Source organism: Pleurodeles waltl, chromosome 1_1 (assembly GCF_031143425.1).
Source record: "Pleurodeles waltl isolate 20211129_DDA chromosome 1_1, aPleWal1.hap1.20221129, whole genome shotgun sequence".
NCBI classification, from domain to species: Eukaryota; Metazoa; Chordata; class Amphibia; order Caudata; family Salamandridae; genus Pleurodeles; species Pleurodeles waltl.
The window spans coordinates 187,412,777-187,431,611 of NC_090436.1; positions in this window are offsets into that span (position 1 = coordinate 187,412,777).

The following is an 18,835-nucleotide window of genomic DNA, read 5'->3' on the forward strand; positions in this document are numbered from 1 at the left end:
TATTCTTTGAAAAAGAGCAGGTTGCTGTCACTCAGTGAAGTTAGCAACACAAAAGGATGATTGGCGGAGTGCTGAACAATACAAACACTCACCCCCATTCACAGATCTTATCTGGGTTTAATCCATGTTCTTTTGCTCACTATGCCACCCCAGTTTGGACCCAGCCATATGCAAATCAGTCTTGACCCTGTTCCTCATGGGAACAGTCCAGCCCGAACTGCCAAGCCAGGTCCTCCCTGGACCGGAAACAAGCATCCTGGGACTGGTTTCAGGGTATCACCCTTCATCAGGCAGGCTAGCTTGAATCCATTGGCACAGTGAGCATGGGACCCACGTCTGGCAATACCCTTCCCACTTAGGGCAACTTTAGCAACACAAAAAGATGATGGACGGAGTGCTGAACAATGCAATCACTCACCCCCAGTCACAGATCTGGGTTTAATCCATCGTTCTTTTGCTCACTATGCCACCCCAGTTTGGACCCAGCCATATGCAAATCAGTCTTGACCCTGTTCCTCATGGGAACAGTCCAGCCTGAACTCAGTGAAGTTAGCCAATTGCTGACACGGGCTGACCATTGCTCCATGTTGTAGGGCATGTGTACTCTCAAACATTTTTCCACAAGCCAAAAAAGTATGGTCAGTGTTGTAAACGAGGGCCACATAGATGTTAGCAGAGTGGGGTTCAAATGTGTGGGGGGTTGTAAGGTGGGCATAGGGGAAGCAAAGTATGGTGTTGAAAGTGAGTTGGGAAGTGATTGAGGGTTTCATTCCATACGGCCCTCTAAATTAAGCCCCTAGCCTCCAGAAGAGCCATAGATTTGACAGTAGTGTGTTAGGCTGTATCTGAGTGACTATCCCTCTACCACATCCTGGGGTAAGTCTTATCTCTTACTATTGCTACCTTTGGTGAGTCTAGTGTGCAAAACAAATAACTTGATTATTGAAATGGAATTAACTAGAAACTTAGGCCTCACAATCCCCTCATGCCTAAAGTCTCTTATCCAAAAGCACTAGGAGTGCTTAGAAACAGGCTCCTTTAAGGTAGCAAGTGCTATAAAAAAATCCTTCATACAGACCCCCCCCACGAACAAGGTGTACTATTCACGTAGGTTGGCAGACACAAACTCATGGTACCAGAGACTTGATATTTAATCCTGGTTTTACCACTTTGGCAAAATATGATGACTTTGAACTCTGTATTTAAAGTCTGTCAAGATTCCACAACACAGTGGCATTTCTTTGATGAGATTAACCCCTGAGTCTCTCCCTCGGAACCACTCACACCACAGTTGCTATTTAATGAACAAGATGGTAACTATGTGCACCCTAGGATAATCACTTTCTGGTCATATTTGTCTATTCTTTTTTAACAGAGATACAAAAATCCTAACTCAAACTAAACACTGAAAGTAAATATGTGATAAGAAAACAGTAATGTAACCCAACAATCAACTGATTTTACCCACAGAGACCACCAAGTCTCATAGCCCACTCACTAAAATATGGTCTAGTGAGAAAGTTAGGAACCTTGAAACAAGGAGACCTGCACTATGGTGTAGGTATCACTGTGTCACCAAATTGTTTGAAGTTAGTAAAATCATATCCTTCTTATACCTCTATTCCCTTAAGTGCCTTTACATGATAGAGGTGGGTGAGCCACCAAAGGCTTGAGCCAATCTCAAGCAAGATGTCTGGTTCAGCTCGGGGTTAATTTGGATCCTTGAGCCTAAACCGAGCCGAGCCTTCATATAACTTATGTCCATCATGCATTCTATAAGTTCAGACAGCAAGACTTAAGGACATAGTATTAATTTTGGTTGTAAATTGAGAGAGGAATAGAGACACACATATAGTGGCTGAATTATAGTGTGGAAGAGGATACCTGGCATCAATCCCAGCTTCCCAGCTTCCCAATTTGACCAAAGTGTGCAATCCTAAGCAATTGTTTCATTCACTTTGTCTCTTTTTTCCTCATCATCACATTAGAGAGCAGCCTGAAATACTTAAATTCACAACGTCCGCTGTGCAAACCTTCTCTTGTGTTTGAGTTAATAAACTATAATGTTGTTCTATGCATAACAACAACCTAAGCCACCCAAGGGTGCACAAGACAACTGACTTGCCTCTTGGTTCACTACTGGCTTTGTTGTCAGGGCAGGGAGAAGCATGATGAATGTTTCTATGTCCAAGACTGAAACCTATCTGTTTTAATAAATGCCTCTCAATCCAGTGCTATAATCCTTACTCCCCTTTATTTGCAACTTCACTTACAAAATGTTATTAAAAATACTTGCCTGCAGAGGAAAGTACTGCGTGGGAAAGGGTGCAGGTTAAGCTTAATAAATCAATTGAAGTCACTTACCTGCATGGAACTACCTGCGTGGTAAAGACTGTCGGTTAAACATTACATACCAGTGAATGCTGCGGAAACCAGCAACAATGCAGTATATAATGCATGGGAACCAGTTGAACAACCTGACATTTTATTAGTAAATGGCTTGTCAAAAATACTATTACCCATATTGGAGGCCATGCTCGGATTACAGAAACTGTGACGGGACAATCCATATCATATGGTATGGTCACAATATACACCGAACTAAAATCAAGAACACATTCGTCATTAGATCTACCAAAATATTGTGTGCTTGATAGCAATATGTTTTTCTTCCTTTAGTTCACTCCGATTCACTCAATGTGGTTCCAGTCCAGTCTGCTAGAGGATAGGAGACTCGGCGCCCTTCTTGTTAAGTCACCCCTTAATACAGTTCCCTTCATTTCAAGAAACGCTGATAAAGCTTGCACCATTCCTGACTTTTTTATTGACACTGTATATTCCTATTCCAGTTAACCTGCACTGCATTAGAAGAGAAGGTTGCTACCATAATTTACCGTTCCTCTGCTGTATGCAGCACGTTAGCCTTTTTGGAGACATCAATCAGCTGTAATAGGAGCAAATTGTGGATGAGACTGGCTCTATGAAACTCAAGGTATCCCCAGTGCTGTCAATCACTAATGGGTGTTAATTGCAAATCCCTTCCTAATTTTTCATCCCCACTATAATGACTGGGAACTCCACCACCATGTCAGTGATGCCAGTCACCTACTACAGATGGCAACCGTGTGCCAGGTATAGCCACTGTCGTTTCAGGGTCGGGCACCAAACTGCATGCCTGGCTGCTATCATGGGAGAGATGATCATTATAATGCAAGAGAGTACCGCAGTTATGCCAGGGAGGTCCACTATCATGCCAGGGATGCAGACTATTGTGCCAGGAATGCTCACCAACACACCAGTCACATACTCACATGAATGAACTTAGATACAAACATACATACATACATACCCACATGCAGGTACACACAAGCAAAAGTAACCAGTCACCCTCATTCATCCCATGACACAGTTCAGGTCTTAGGCAGCTGCTCCTCCTCTTAGTCCAAGCAGAGTAGACGTTAAGGAAGCTATAGAAAGAGCACATGTTGCCAGTGCATGCTTTATTGAGGCCCCACAAGACAGAAGATGCCACTCCCTGTATCCTGAAGTCCTCGATGTACGCCAAACGCACTCAGGTCTAACATGGAAGTTGGGACCTGAGGATGAAGCCGTGGGCCACGTGTGACCACACAGGGACGAGCGGTGGCTTGTTGAGAATCTCCATTTTGTCCCATCAAGGTTCCCATCACCTCTCCCCACTTGGATTACTGCTGATGTTTGGCACCAACATACCACAGGGGGAAGAAATGGGGACGTGCAATAGCTCTAATCATGTGGAGCAGACAGCACATACATTCAGTACATTCACTTTACTTTACATTGTGCATGTGGACGAAGGGCTGAATCTTTAGTTGCATTTCCACATTCATGGATGGCTACAGTGGTCAGGCCATCTGCTTACCTGCTGTGAAGGAAATAGCTATCAAATGTGGTAGGATTCAGGTTCACTAACTAATTCTTCTGGATTTATAAGACATTCTCTAAAGAAAAACAACTGTATTTCTTTTCATGGTGGGAGTAGCCGGTCAAGAATGCGAACGCCACCTCGTAGACCTGTGACAACTGTATTTTGTATAGTTTTGTTAAATGTGAAGACACTTCAGGGAAGATGCGTACACACTCCTTCCAGACACATCCATGCTGATATTTACTTGCAGGCACCTTTCGTCTTGGCACTGAATTTCTTGGCAAGTCATGTACTTCCATTTTTGTTCCATTTGGCAGATACATTTCTGCACCTGACAGTTTATTAGCTTTCTGTCCACAGAGGTAGTGAATAGGGAACCAGTGTACCAAGTGATGAATCGAGGGAGCGGAAGAGTGAGTGCACACAGGGATTCCAGACACGCTCTGGCAAAGCTGACTGTGGGAGGAGCTCTAAGTAATGAGGCCTATTACCAAAGCTATGCTGGGCCTGTGTAATTGGACTTACTGGGACATAAACAGGTCCACACATTGCACCCAGAGAGAAGCAAAAAGTGAAATCGACTACTTCGAAGGGAGCCTGGGGGGGTTCGTCCTAGAGAAAAGTTTGAAAAAGCACAAGGTTCTGTGGCTGGAGAAACGTTTAGAAAAAAACTGGGTCTCCTAGTGTATTTTACAGGAAAATTGGTTGGAATGTCGTAGGTCTTACCGGCTGTCCGGAAGGTGAATGCATGACACATTCCAGTACTTTCATAACATGCCAAACAAGTCTGGCTTTTCTCTGTTTTAACATTCTGGTGTTCCTCTCACAAGAAAGCCTGCAAAAATAGTTGGAAAACAGTGTATTTCCTAGGACAGTTTCCCTAAAAAAGAGATCAGGTGTAGAAGCAGTTCACATAATCTGGCGATGCTATTTGACATTTCCTTTCATTAACTATGTTTCATCTCCCCTCATTTTCCCATTCCGCCTCTGTTAGGTATATCTTTGGTCATATATTATGACTAAGAATCAACTTTCCTGGGGATGGGTAAAGAAGTGATTAGTTACACAGAGTTCGGCCGGGCAGCAGACTAATCTCTCAGGTAAGGCAGATCTCGCAGGCTAGGACACACGCTGCATAGACCTTGCAGGTTCAGACAACAGACGTTTATCAGAAATGCTTAGTTTGTAGCTAAAATGAGTGCCAAGGTCCAAACATTTCTTAAGGGGGTAATGGCTGCCTTCATTTACTCCTAGCACTACCCCCCTCTTTACAAAACAGTTTCCACCACTAGATATTTGTCCTTTCGTCATAATTATTATGTCAGCTCTTCAGCCCTATTGCAATGCACAGCACTATGTTATTGCTCAACTAAGTATATGCAGCACTGTAGAATACCAATGAGGTGCACTGCACCAGTATCTTCATATAAGCAGCATTTTGCAGAGAGACTGATCCTAGTCGTACCACGAATGGTGTGAGTAATTTGCCCAATTGCTGTTTCCCTTTAAATTGTAGCATTTGTATTCCTTAAGGTCAAATAAATTGGAAAGTACTAGTGCCATAATTTAATGAAAAATATGTTTAGATTTGTGTCAGTACCCCTTTCTAAGTGTCACCGACCCACTATGGGCTCTGAGTAACTGGGCCAAGTATTACATCTTCAGCCCTTGACTCTCAGTGGAAGTGCGGGCCATGCGGTCCAAGGCTCTATAGGAGGAGGTAGGTGCAAGGTAAGTCAGGGCTCACAACTCAAAATAACCACAGTGCCCCCAGTAAGGCGATAGTCCAGTCCAATACTGATGTTAGCATAAAAGAAGTATTTACTAAGCACGTAAAACACAACATATTAAACGAAAGCAGCCTCCTTCTAAGACTATAGCCCTACCCGCTGAACCAGGACAGATTTCCCACCTTCATGTCTCTTCTTCCCTCCCCTTTCTTTCCACTCTGACTCCGCATTTCTGAGTGGAACTCGGGAGGTGACCCCCAGGTGCAGCCCACACTAGCAAGCACATCTAAGTCTGGCTTTGAACTTGGGTATCAGTTTTCGGGTGGAACACCGCCGATCTAGCACAAGTCTCTACAAAGGGCCTGCAGCCCTGCTTTAGTTTCACTCGAATGCAGTTTCCAAAGTGTCCAGGAGCCGAGGCTCTTCCACGCTCATGCTCCCACAATGCGTAAAGGGCATTGCATTCTCCTGCGTTCAGTGAGGCCAGCAATTAGAAGGCGGTTGCAGATAGCTGCATCCTACAGATATAGCAGCTTCTAATTCACAGTCCTCGCAGGTAATTGGGCAAAGCAGTGGCCTTCGGCAAGTGAGCTTCTGCTCTTCTTTAAATCCCTCTGCATGTTTCCGGGTCACACACACAGGCGATGGTCCACAGTCTCAGTTGCACTCTGTGGCATAGGGCGATCACCTCTGCAGTCTTCGGTGAGCCCCTCCTGGCATATGGTGGTCACAGACATGGGAGACTGCCCCAGTGGGACCAGTGACACCAGGCAATGGCCCACAATTTCACAGCAGCCCTGATGGGGGCTTCCGACTACCACAAGAGAGTAGGTGGCTCTCTCGCGAAACTGGTCCCAACTGGGCCAGGTACCTCAGACTTTTCATTCCCATTTTGCCTCACTCTCTCCAGACTCTCTCCTCCTCCTCACAGGACCCACTGGTTTTGGCAGGCACGCCACTAAGCCTCCTTCTCCTCCTCATAGAGGCTACTGGCACAGACACACGGCAAGTGTTCTTGGCTCCTTGATGATGGCCCTGATCTAGATGGGAGACTGGTAGACCTTGGGCCCCAATCTAGATGGAAGACTGGTAGACCTTGGGCCACAGTCCTGGTTCAAGCAGCAAAGAAGCCTTGGCAGTCTTCTCACTGCTGATGAGATGATGTTCAACAAAATTATGGGGCACATGCTCCAATCTTTAGAATCCAAACCAGACACATATGTGATTTAGGGGGTTATTACAACTTTGGAGGAGTTGTTAATCCGTCCCAAAAGTGACGGTAAAGTGACAGATATACCACCAGCCGTATTACGAGTCAATTATATCCTATGGAACTCGTAATACGGCTGGTGGTATATCCGTCACTTTACCGTCACTTTTGGGACAGATTAACACCTCCTCCAAAGTTGTAATAACCCCCTTAGTGTCTGGCCTTCGATACTTGTGATGGGGTGTCAGCTCCTTTGAAGTGCTCTCTCCTCTGCACTGTCCTTTCTCAAAAGGACAGTCTGCCACATGAGGATTGCTCCAATTCTTAGTGACCCACAACCCAGGCTAAGGGTGTAACCGGGAATGACACCTTACTGTTAATCCTCACTAAACTATCCCTCATCAAAGAACGCCTTAGCCTTCCTCTCTTTCAAAATTACCTGATCCATAATGCCAAACTTATCAGTCCCACCATCTTCCTGAGAATGAGCCTACATCCCACTGACCAGTAACTCTTAAAGGAATCAAAGATACCTTGGATGTGCGCACAGGATTCTCTGCTCCACTTCCTTCAGTGTGTCCTCCCACCCCATCCCTCAGGAATGTCAATGTTCGAAATGGAGTCTCTAGTTGACAGTGGTTTGCACCCTGTCCAAGTAGGGACCCTCAATCTAGTCTGGGTAAGGGAGTCACACAGCCAAGATAACCCCTGCTCATCCCCTTGGTAGCTTGGCACGAGCAGTCTGGCTTATCTCAGAGGCAATCTGTAAAGTATTTTTACACACACACACACACACACACACACACACACACACACACACACACACAGTAACACAATGAAAACACCACAGAAGTACTCCACACCAGTTTAGAACAAGCATTTACAATGCAACGGGTCTCGCATTTGCTCATGTTAGAGCTGATCGCGTTGTAAACTCTTAACCCGACTTTTCACCTATCGGGCAAAAGTGCATTTATGTACATAACCCGAAAAAGTGAAATCAAGTATGTAAAGCGCTCGACTTCTGCCAAGCGAGATTGCGCTTGTAAATTAGAGAATAAAAAGTCCATGGAAAACAGCGAGCCTCGCATGTTTTCTGTACTTGGTCGCTGCGCTCGAGGAGGGCTAGGCACCGGAAAAGGCATGACATATGCGTGCCTTCGACTAATAAAAGCAAGCAGATTTTATTAGGGAAGCCCACGAACCAATAAAAAACACTGACGTGAAGTTGACAGGGCTCCGAGCCCTTTTCTAAATACAAAAGAGTCTCGCTGCGATACGCATGCGCGAGCGCATGCAACGCAGGCTCGACCCTAAAAATACCCAATATTTATTTCAGCAAATCAAGATCTAAATGACAAAAATCCAATATTGACAAGTAAAAGTACACATTTTTTAACATTAAATGTAGTGTATAGCTTATGAGCACAATAGCTCCAACTGAGGCTATCACGACATATTGACGGAGTCGTCTTCAACAGTCCGACGCTACTCGCAGAGAATGCAGGCTGGTCAAGGAGTTGCACAGACCCCAGTTACAGTACCTTGGAAAACGTTGAGGAAACAAAGACGTTGCATGGAGTCTGGGAGGTAAGGCGTTGCTGGAGCAGGTCCGGCATCGGTTTCTTATTGCCACCAGAGAGGTGAGCCATTGGTTCCTTACTGCTAGGCAGGGGAGGTCAGGCTCGGTTCCTTACGGTTGCAGGGGAGGTGATGTGGCATTGGCAATGAGGCGTCAGTTCCTTACGACACGGCGGTGTTGATGGATCCAGTAGGTCAAGATCTGAGGTGTCAACTTTGTGGTGTCGCAGTCACACCACAGAGCCACAGGTGCTGCAGCGGAGTCGGGGTCACAGACGTCAGTGACATAACGCTCTGAACCCTCAGCAAGAGAGCCCAGGCTGTGGCAGATGAAGCCTTTGATGTACCAAGACTTAACAGGAGGCAAGCTCAGTCCAAGCCCTTGGAGAACCTTCGGAAGCAGGATGTAGAAAACAAAGTTCAGCCCTTTCACGTCCAGGACAGAAACAGTAAGCAGCAGGCCAGAACAGCAAAGCAACAGGCAGAGCTGCAGTCCCTTCTACAGTATCCATCTCTTCTTCCGGGCAAAATATCCTCAGTCCAGAAGTGTTCTGAAGTTGTGTGGTCTCAGAAGCCCAATCTTTATACTCACTTCTGCCTTTGAAGTAGGCAAACTTCAAAGGAAAGAATTTGTAGTGTACAAGACCCTGCCTTTTCTGTCCTAGCCCCAGACACACTCCAGGGGGTTGGAGAGTGGTTTGTGTAAGGACAGGCACAGCCCCATTCAGGTGTAATTTCCCGCTCCTCCCACCACTCTAGCCCAGGAAGACTCATCAGGATTTGCAGCGCACACCTCACCTCCGTTTGAGTGACTGTCTAGAGTGAATTTACAAACAGCCCAACTATCATCCTGACCCAAACGTGTATTCTGCAGACAAGCAGAAGCACAGAATGGTTAAGCAAAAAAAATGCCCACTTTCTAAAGGTTTTTTCAAACTCACAGTTCAAAAATCAACTTCACCAAAAGATGTATTTTTAAATTGTGATTTTGGAGACCCCAAACTCCACATCTCCATCTTCTCCCAGTGAGAAATTACACTTAAAAGATATTTCAAGGCAATCCCCATGTTACCCTGTGCGGGAGATAGGTCTTGCAATAGTGAAAAACGAATTTAGTGGTATTTCAAAATCAGGACATATAAGACACACAGCACATGTGCTAATTTTTAAATACACTGCACCATGCCCCTGGGGCTGTTTTGGGCCTACTTTAGGGGTAACAAACATGTAGTAAAAAGGAAGGTTTGGGCCTGGCAAGTGGTTGCACTTGTCAGGTCAAAATGGCAGCTTCAAACTGCACACATGCCACTGTAGTGGCAGGTCTGAGACATATTTACAAGGCCACTCATGTGGGTGACACAACCAGTGCTGCAGACCCACTAGTAGCAATTGATTTACAGTCCCTGGTCAGGCACATATAGGGTGCTTTACTAGGGACTTACTAGTAAATCAACCATGCCAATCACATCTACATTTTAAACAGAGAGCATAAGCACTTTAGCATCGGTTAGCAGTGGTAAACTTCCCAGAGCCAACAAAAAACAGTCAAAAAAATAAGAGGAAGAAGGCAAAAAGCATGGGTCTAAACATGCAAAAAATGTCAGGTCCAACAGTCAGCAACGAACGTTTCATATCGGAGGGTTGCAATCCTCACATCTCATAGATTTTATAGGCTCTGCATTTCCAAAGTGGAACCCATAGGCCCCCATGTTATGTACTATACAAGGGCACAAACACATCCCAGCTTGCACACAAAAGTATCATACTCTGTTCATTGCTACACACAATCCATGCAGGCTAAAGGTGAGCAGGTTCACAATCATGGAACTTTACAAGGATGAACCAGTAGGCACCACTTCAGTGATCTAGGTACAAACACTTGTTCACACTAATGATCACTTCAAAGGACTAGGGTCCTGATTTAGAACTCGGTTGACGGGTTACGTTGTCAAAACAGTGATGGATTTCCCATCTGTCGAAATCTAAATACCATTATGTCCTATGAGATTTAGATTTCCAGAGGACAAGATATCTGTCACTATTGTGAGGGAGGAACCCATCCACTGAGTTCTACATCAGGCCCTAAGCGTTCCTCTCTATCACTTTTTCTGGAAGTGCGAACCTTATCAGTCCCACCATCTCCCTGATGATAAGCCCAGGCTCCACTGACCAGGAGGGAGGGAGGGCGAGAGAGAGTGAGTGTGTCAGCAATACACATTTCCTGTGTGCGTGCTGCAGTCTTCACCCCTTCAGGTTCTCCAAGCCTTGGGCCTCCAAGATGGAACCCACAGGCCTTCATGTTATGTACCAGCCACAAGGCCACACATGTCCTAACTTTGGTACATACACAAGTATCATTTCCATTCCTCTTTGTGGAGCAGGGACCAAGCACTGATTGATTCAAATTAATTAGTGCCCGTGCGCTGCTCCCAACAAGTTTGAGGTACTATTTTGTTCTTTTTAACTTCTAGTGCCATGCAAACAGTAGGCTTGTGACTGGCAAAAGTGTTCCCGGTAGGGCAAACAAATTTGCAAAGTTTTATTTTTTAATGCTAATTTTCCTATATTTTGCCAAGTCATCTTTTCTCACTTTCCACTCATGTTTTCTTTTGTTTTTGCTAGTGGGCACTCTCCTCAAAAGAGGACAATAAACGTGTCTGAAATATTGCAAAGTGACATTGTTTCTTTATTATGTGTAATTTCGAAAATGATGCTTTAACACATAATCGTGCAGTACACCCCAATTCGCCCTCACCAATTCTCTGCACTACAATCCACCCCACTTTACCCCACACTAATCCACCCAACTCCAATCCAAACCACTCACCCCAAACCAATCCACTGCAACCCACGGCACTCCAATTTGTCCTACTCTATTAAAAAACAAGCTGTACCACTCCAAAACAACCTGCCCCACTCCAGTCCAAAACAATCTTCCCCACTCCAGTCTAAAACAATCCAAAGCAACCTGCTCCACTGCAATCTTCTGCACTCCAATCCAAAATAATCTGCCCCACTCCAATCCAAACCAATCTGCCCCACTCCAATCCAAACCAATCTGCCCCACTCCAATCCAAACCAATCTGCCCCACTCCAATCCAAACCAATCTGCCCCACTCCAATCCAAACCAATCTGCCCCACTCCAATCCAAACCAATCTGCCCCACTCCAATCCAAACCAATCTGCCCCACTCCAATCCAAACCAATCTGCCCCACTCCAATCCAAACCAATCTGCCCCACTCCAATCCAAACCAATCTGCCCCACTCCAATCCAAACCAATCTGCCCCACTCCAATCCAAACCAATCTGCCCCACTCCAATCCAAACCAATCTGCCCCACTCCAATCCAAACCAATCTGCCCCACTCCAATCCAAACCAATCTGCCCCACTCCAATCCAAACCAATCTGCCCCACTCCATTCCAAACCAATCTGCCCCACTCCATTCCAAACCAATCTGCCCCACTCCATTCCAAACCAATCTGCCCCACTCCATTCCAAACCAATCTGCCCCACTCCATTCCAAACCAATCTGCCCCACTCCATTCCAAACCAATCTGCCCCACTCCATTCCAAACCAATCTGCCCCACTCCATTCCAAACCAATCTGCCCCACTCCATTCCAAACCAATCTGCCCCACTCCATTCCAAACCAATCTGCCCCACTCCATTCCAAACCAATCTGCCCCACTCCATTCCAAACCAATCTGCCCCACTCCATTCCAAACCAATCTGCCCCACTCCATTCCAAACCAATCTGCCCCACCCCAGTCCACCTCACTCCAGTCTCCCCCACTTTAATCCAAAACAATGCACCCCACGTCAACCCAAAACAATCTGCCTCACTGCAATCCGCACCACTCGACTAAATCCCACTCCAATCCAAAGCAATATGCTCCACCTCACCCCAATTCACCCCACTCCACCTTATCCCAATTCACCCTACTCTAATCCACCACTCTCCCATCCAATCCACCCCACACCAACCCAATTCACCCCACCCTAATACAATCTGCCCCACTCCAATCTGTCCTACTCCAATCCAGAACAATCTGTCCCACTCCAATCTGCCCCATTTTAATCCAAAACAATCTGTTCCACTCCCATCCGCCCCACTCGACTATGCCCCACTCCAATCCAAAACAATATGCCCCACTCTGGTCCACCTCACACCAATCCACCCCACTCTATCTCATTCCAATTCACCACACTCCAATCCACCCCTCTCCCATCCAATCCACCCCACACCAACCCGATACACCCCACTTCAATCCCAGTCCAATCTATCCTACTCCAATCCAAAACAATCTGTCCCATTCTAATCTGACCCATTCCAATCCAAAGCAATCTGTTCCACTCCTAACCTGCACCACTCTTCTCCAAAACAGTCTGCCTCACTTAAATCCAGAACCATCTGCCACACTCCAGCCTGCCCCACTCCAACTCTACGCAACCCACTCCATTCCAATCCACCTCACCTCAATCCAATCCGCCCACTCCATCCCAGTGCAGTCCACACCAATCCAATCCAGCCAAATCCAATCTACCCCACTCCAATCCAATACACTTCACCCCACTCCAATCCACCTTACCCCACCCAATCCACTTCAGTCCAATCCACCCTACACTAGTCCACTCTATCTCATTCCAATCCAATCCACCCCACTCCAATACAATCTGCTTTAATACACCCCACTCCCGTCCAATTGAGTCCACATTAATTCATCTTACTCCAGTTCAATCAACCCCACTCCAAACCACCTTAATCTACCCCATCTCAATCCAGTACACCTCTCTCTAATCAATTCACCCCACCCCAATTCATCCCATGCTATTCCAATCCACCATACTCAATCCAGTCCACCCCGTCCCAACCTAATCCACCCCACTCAACCTAATCCACCCTACTCAATCCAGTCCACTCAACTCCACCCCAATCAGATACAACCCAATCTGAGCCACCCCACTCCAATCTACCCCACTTCAGTGCAATTCACCCCATGCCAATCCAATCCACCTCACCTCAGTCAAATACATCCCGGTCCAATCCACCCAAATCCAACCCACCCCAGTCCAATGCACCCCACCTCAATCCAGTCCACCACAGCCACTCCTTTTCAATCCACCCCACTCTAATCTACCCCTCCAATTCACCCCACTCCAAACCAGTACACCCCATCCAAGTTCAGTTTACTGCACTCTAATCCATCTAGCCAACCCCACTCCAGTCCACCCAACTCCAATCCACTCCACTACAATCCAACCCACCCAATCCCAGTTCAGTCCACCCCACGTGCACTCCAATCAACCCCCACATCAATGCAATCCACCCCAATCAACATACTCCACCCCAATCCACCCACTCCAATCCAACCCACTGCATCCCCACACACCCCAATCCAATCCACCCCACTATATTTCAATCCACCCAATCTAACTCCAATCCACTTCTCCAAATCCACCCCACTCCACCCCACTCACTCCAATCTACCACACTCTACTCCAATCCACTCATTCACCCCTTCTATCCCAATCCAGTCCACCCAATCCAAGTTCATTCCACCCCACTCCAATGCATCCAGCCCACCCAACTCCAATCCATCCAGCCCACCCCAATCCAAACCACCCCACTCCAATCCAATCCCCCACACCAGTCTAGTCTAATCCACCCCAGTCCAATTTAATCCCCCCACTACACTCCACCCCAATCCTATCTACCCTACTCGTAACACTCCAATCCAAACCACCCTCCCCAATCCATTCTAATCCACCCCAATCAAATTTACCCCAATCCCATTCACCTTACCCCACTTCCTCTCCATTGCACCCCACTCTACACCAATCCAATCCACCTCACTAGTCCAAACCATCAAACTATCTCAATCCACTCCAGCCCACTACCTCAATCCACTCCACCCTATTCCACCCCCCTCTAAGACACTCTTTGCCACTGGACCACTGAACTCTACTCCAAGACATTGCAACAAATCCACTCTAGGACACTCTACTCCCGCCACTGCACTCTGACACTCTACACTACTAATTTTTAGCCATGCTGAATAGCAGCTACACTGGTGTAGAGCATGGTAAAACACTTTGCCAAAGCCAACAGCTCTTGTATAGGCGAGACCTACTAGCTTTGTCAATGCTTGTTTTGTTATTTCTGTCCTGAGAAAACTGCCTAAGTTACACAGCAGTTACCCACGTCGACTTTGATTAAAACGTACCTACATGTGGCTTGGTTTGTATTTGTGTGCCAGCACACAATGAATAAAGGCTTGTCAGCGTAGCCTGGCACTTTTAACTTGCAAAAACTCCACTACATTGTTTAAAACCACCAATGATTCTCCCAACCAAACTGGCAGGAAAATAGGGAAATAGTAGACGGCTGAATCAGTGCTAGGTGCAACCATTTTGTTTCAAGTAGGAAAAGCGTCCCCGCGGGAACTAGAACGTTATGAGCCCTGAGTTTTGAAGGTCACACAAATGATGAGAATCCCAGAAGACATCAATAGGCAGAAGACATCTTAGGCATTTTTAACTTTTATTTAACTTTTCATTTTAGAAGTCTTCTAGGAAATACAACTATTGTTTCTGATTAGTTATTAATCAGAATGGGTGATGTTTTTATATGTAGAATCGAGCACTAAGGCTGGGGTAGGTTTCATATATTGTTTGATATGACACTGCCACAAACCAATGTGTGTCCTCTTTTGGAAATAACATTTTGTTCCACAGAATACCAGCTTTTCCTTTTCAGTAAATCTGAGTTTGATCCCGAATACAATCTACCCAACATGCACTACTGCAGTAGATGGACAGACCACCTTCACATGCCCAAGAAGAAAATGATGTGCCAGAAATGGCTATATGGTTGTTGTAGCCACCACATGTCAAAGATGCCCGCTTCATGGCACAATGAGCATCAATCAGGGGCTAGCTTCAGGGGGGTTGTTTGGGATGTCACACCCTCCCTAAAAAAAATTTTTTTTTAGTAAATAGTTGAGTTCAAGTGCTTTCACTGTTGGATATCACCTGAAACGTTTGCATGCCCACAGTGACAAACACACACTCTCTCTCACTCACTCTGTTTAGAAGACAATAAAAAAATGTTGATTATTTGGAAATATTTTGTGCTTTAAAGGCCATTAACAATGCGCCCTCCTCTTTCTCTCCACTGCCCTTTAAGCCCCCCTCATGTCGCCCTTCTCATATGATGCGTTTCACTATAATATCCTAGTGTGTCTGTTGGGAAATCTGAAGCTCAACCCCCTCCACCCTCCCACCCACCCCCCCCAATAATATTGCCAAAGCTACGCCCCTGCAGTCAATGTATGTCTAGGAAACATTCCAGAGAGGGCGGGCCTTTGCCCACCATTTATTTATCAATTTATTGCAAAGTTTTATATAGCACTGCACATTCTTTTTTAGTTACAGCTAAGTGAAATTATATTTGACAAAGTCTGTGTCTAGTTAGAGCCTGATCACCCAATATTCTAGCAGGACCACAGTGATTCATGGAGTGCGGTTGAAATACATCCTGAATAGTTCAGTTTATAGGCACTTTCTGAGGCTTGGGTACTTCAGTACTTCCCTCAGGCTTGGATTCAGTTCATCCACACCCTAAGGCCCTGGACTAAGGTTGTTCTGCTTGCATAATGCGGCACTCGAAAGATGGTTGAGTGAGGTTGTGAGCCATCACAGAGCACATAGTGGGGTGTCAGTGTCTGCAAGTATCCTAGTACTTGGTCCAATACGGTCTGTCAACCCTGCACAGGCCTCTAGATTTGACCCTATTACCACCGTCTGGATGCGCACCATAGAGATGAATAACTACAATACTCCATTATTCTGACCAAGACAACTGGTTAAATTGCATTACTGCAGTAACAAATGTCCAGTAACGTTACTCGATCATTCAGCATTATCCATTATAATACTGTTCTATTTTGTGCCAGGGTCAGGAGAGCATCTGGATTTCAAATGTGTCACTTCTTTTACACTCGCCACATTATTAATGAATTACGTGGTGCCTGGGATGGTACATAAACACACTGATTAATAAAATGTTGGAAATAACAGCAAAAAGATAGATATCCTTCGAATTCTACGTCCTTTCTTTGCAATCTACTATTGGCTGCTCTGGCTTCTGTTTCTAAAACCCTTGAGAGTAATTGGCTGTTTAGAACAGTTTGCCATGTCTGGATTCACTGAATCCTCTATTCTTTATGTCCATCCAGTTTGGTATTTGTCCCACAAATACATCCTCCCATAATAGCTCAAACTTAAGATTTAATTGTTATTTTTTTAGGTTAAACGACAGTTCATCGTTTATCTTGAACTACTGTACAGATGGCCACTATTAACAAACTATTAAGAAATAATGAATTACCCCAGATGCATGGCAGTATATGGGTATGTCCTGCTGGCAAATCTTTTTCCAATAAGCAATTTGTCTTTGACGTGCAAAAGGTAGTAATAACAGCACAGAAGAGGTTGATGCATAAATGTGCCCAGTTCTCAGTCTGGTACAATGTAAAATAAGGATCTCACAGGCAGGGGGTCACTAAGAAATTCAAGTCCAAAATTAAAAGAACGCCTTAGCTGGTTTAGACAAGAGAAAGATGTTTTTAGTGATATCAACACAGGATTTCTAGACTGATTGGCTAGCCTGCAACAGTCCTCAAATGCATCATGGTAGATGTAGTACAGAACAGACTGTTATTGACATTTTTGATAGTATTAGTTGATCATTTCAAGCACAGGCAGTGCTTAATATAGTATGTTTTGAACTTTTGGAACTCATCAAATTTCTCTGATTTGCGATATAGTATGGAAAAATTCTCAAGCAGCTTTCAGCAATGGAAAGTTTACATTTTTGTCTCATTTATAACAGTTTCAGCCACATGATCTCCTTTGGTGACTGTGTATGAAAAACCCATAAAAGTGTTCTATGTGCATTTGTACTTTAGCATGTGTGTTCATCGGATGCAGGGGACTCTCGGGCTATTGCTTATTGTTTGTAATGTACATGTTCAGGCTTTAAGAGTGAGACTAAAGTTTGACATCACAAGGGAGAGTCTCTGTGGAGATGTCTGACTTGGTCCTTTTTTAGGGAAATACCCAACTGTGCTCAGGTGCAGACCACTGGCTCAGACACCCAACACCACCTCCCCCAGGTGACAGAGGCTTGCATCACCTTTAAGAAGAGAGATGAACACACTGATTGGCCACCTTGCAGCAGTGCTCCCCAGGCGCGTGTACTGCAAGACCATTTATTTACTCATATTTTATATTAAAAACAGAAGGTTTGCATTTGCCTTGTCAGGGGGTGTCCAACTTATGTCCAGTAGGTTCAGATACATCCTAGATATTCAAGATATTTACGTCAAATACATTAAGACACAATGCATGTTAATGGAACTCATTCACATAGTCAATGGGTATTGCAAAAATGTGGCCTAGATCTGTCCCTCCTGGACCTACGATGAACATCCCTTGACTAGATAAAGGAGGTTGCTAGAGAAGTCCACCGATCTGTAAACCACTACCCCCAGCCAAAGACCAAAATGTGAAGATAACTATAGTACAGAATGGAGAAAGAGCTTTCCCATTATTGCAAATACTAGAAGCGCTGCCACTCGTCTCTCTTGTAGTAGTTCGGTTGTATTTGTTACCTACGGGCGACAAAGGCAAAAAGAACAGATGATGGGCGGAATGCTGAACAATGCAAACATTCACCCGCAGTCACAAAGATCTGGGTTTAATCCATTTTTTTTTGCCCACCACGCCACCCAGTTTGGACCCAGCCATACGCAAATTAGTCTTGACACTGGGAACAGTCCAGCCAGCCTGGCTGATAAACCTAGCCTGGCTGATGAAGGGTGATACCCTGAAACCACAAAGGATGCTCGTTTCCTGCACAGGGAGGACCCGGCCTGGCAGTTCGAGCTGGACTATCCCCATTGGGATCAGGGTCAAGACTGATTTGCATATGGCTGGGTCCAAGCTGGGGTGACGTGGCTCACAAAATAACGATGGATTAAACCCAGATCTGTGACTGGGGATGAGTGTTTGAAACGTTTCAACACTCTGACCATCATTTTATTTTGTTTTGTGATGTTGCTTTGTGTTTGTTACCTACAACAGCGAAAATGAAGCAAAGTAGAAGATGGATCCTTTATCATTATTATTCCTTTTATTTTCACACCTACTGCATTTGCTACGCCCTAATTAGCATAAATTAGGGCCATAAGAATGTACACATTTATATTACAATGTTACTAAATTTATTCCCATGACACTGAATTTAGAAAACATATAAAACATAATTTTGATTGAAGAAAAACTGCTCTCGATTCCAATTCTCATTTTCTCCAGATTTCTTTAAAGGGCGTTAAAGTTCT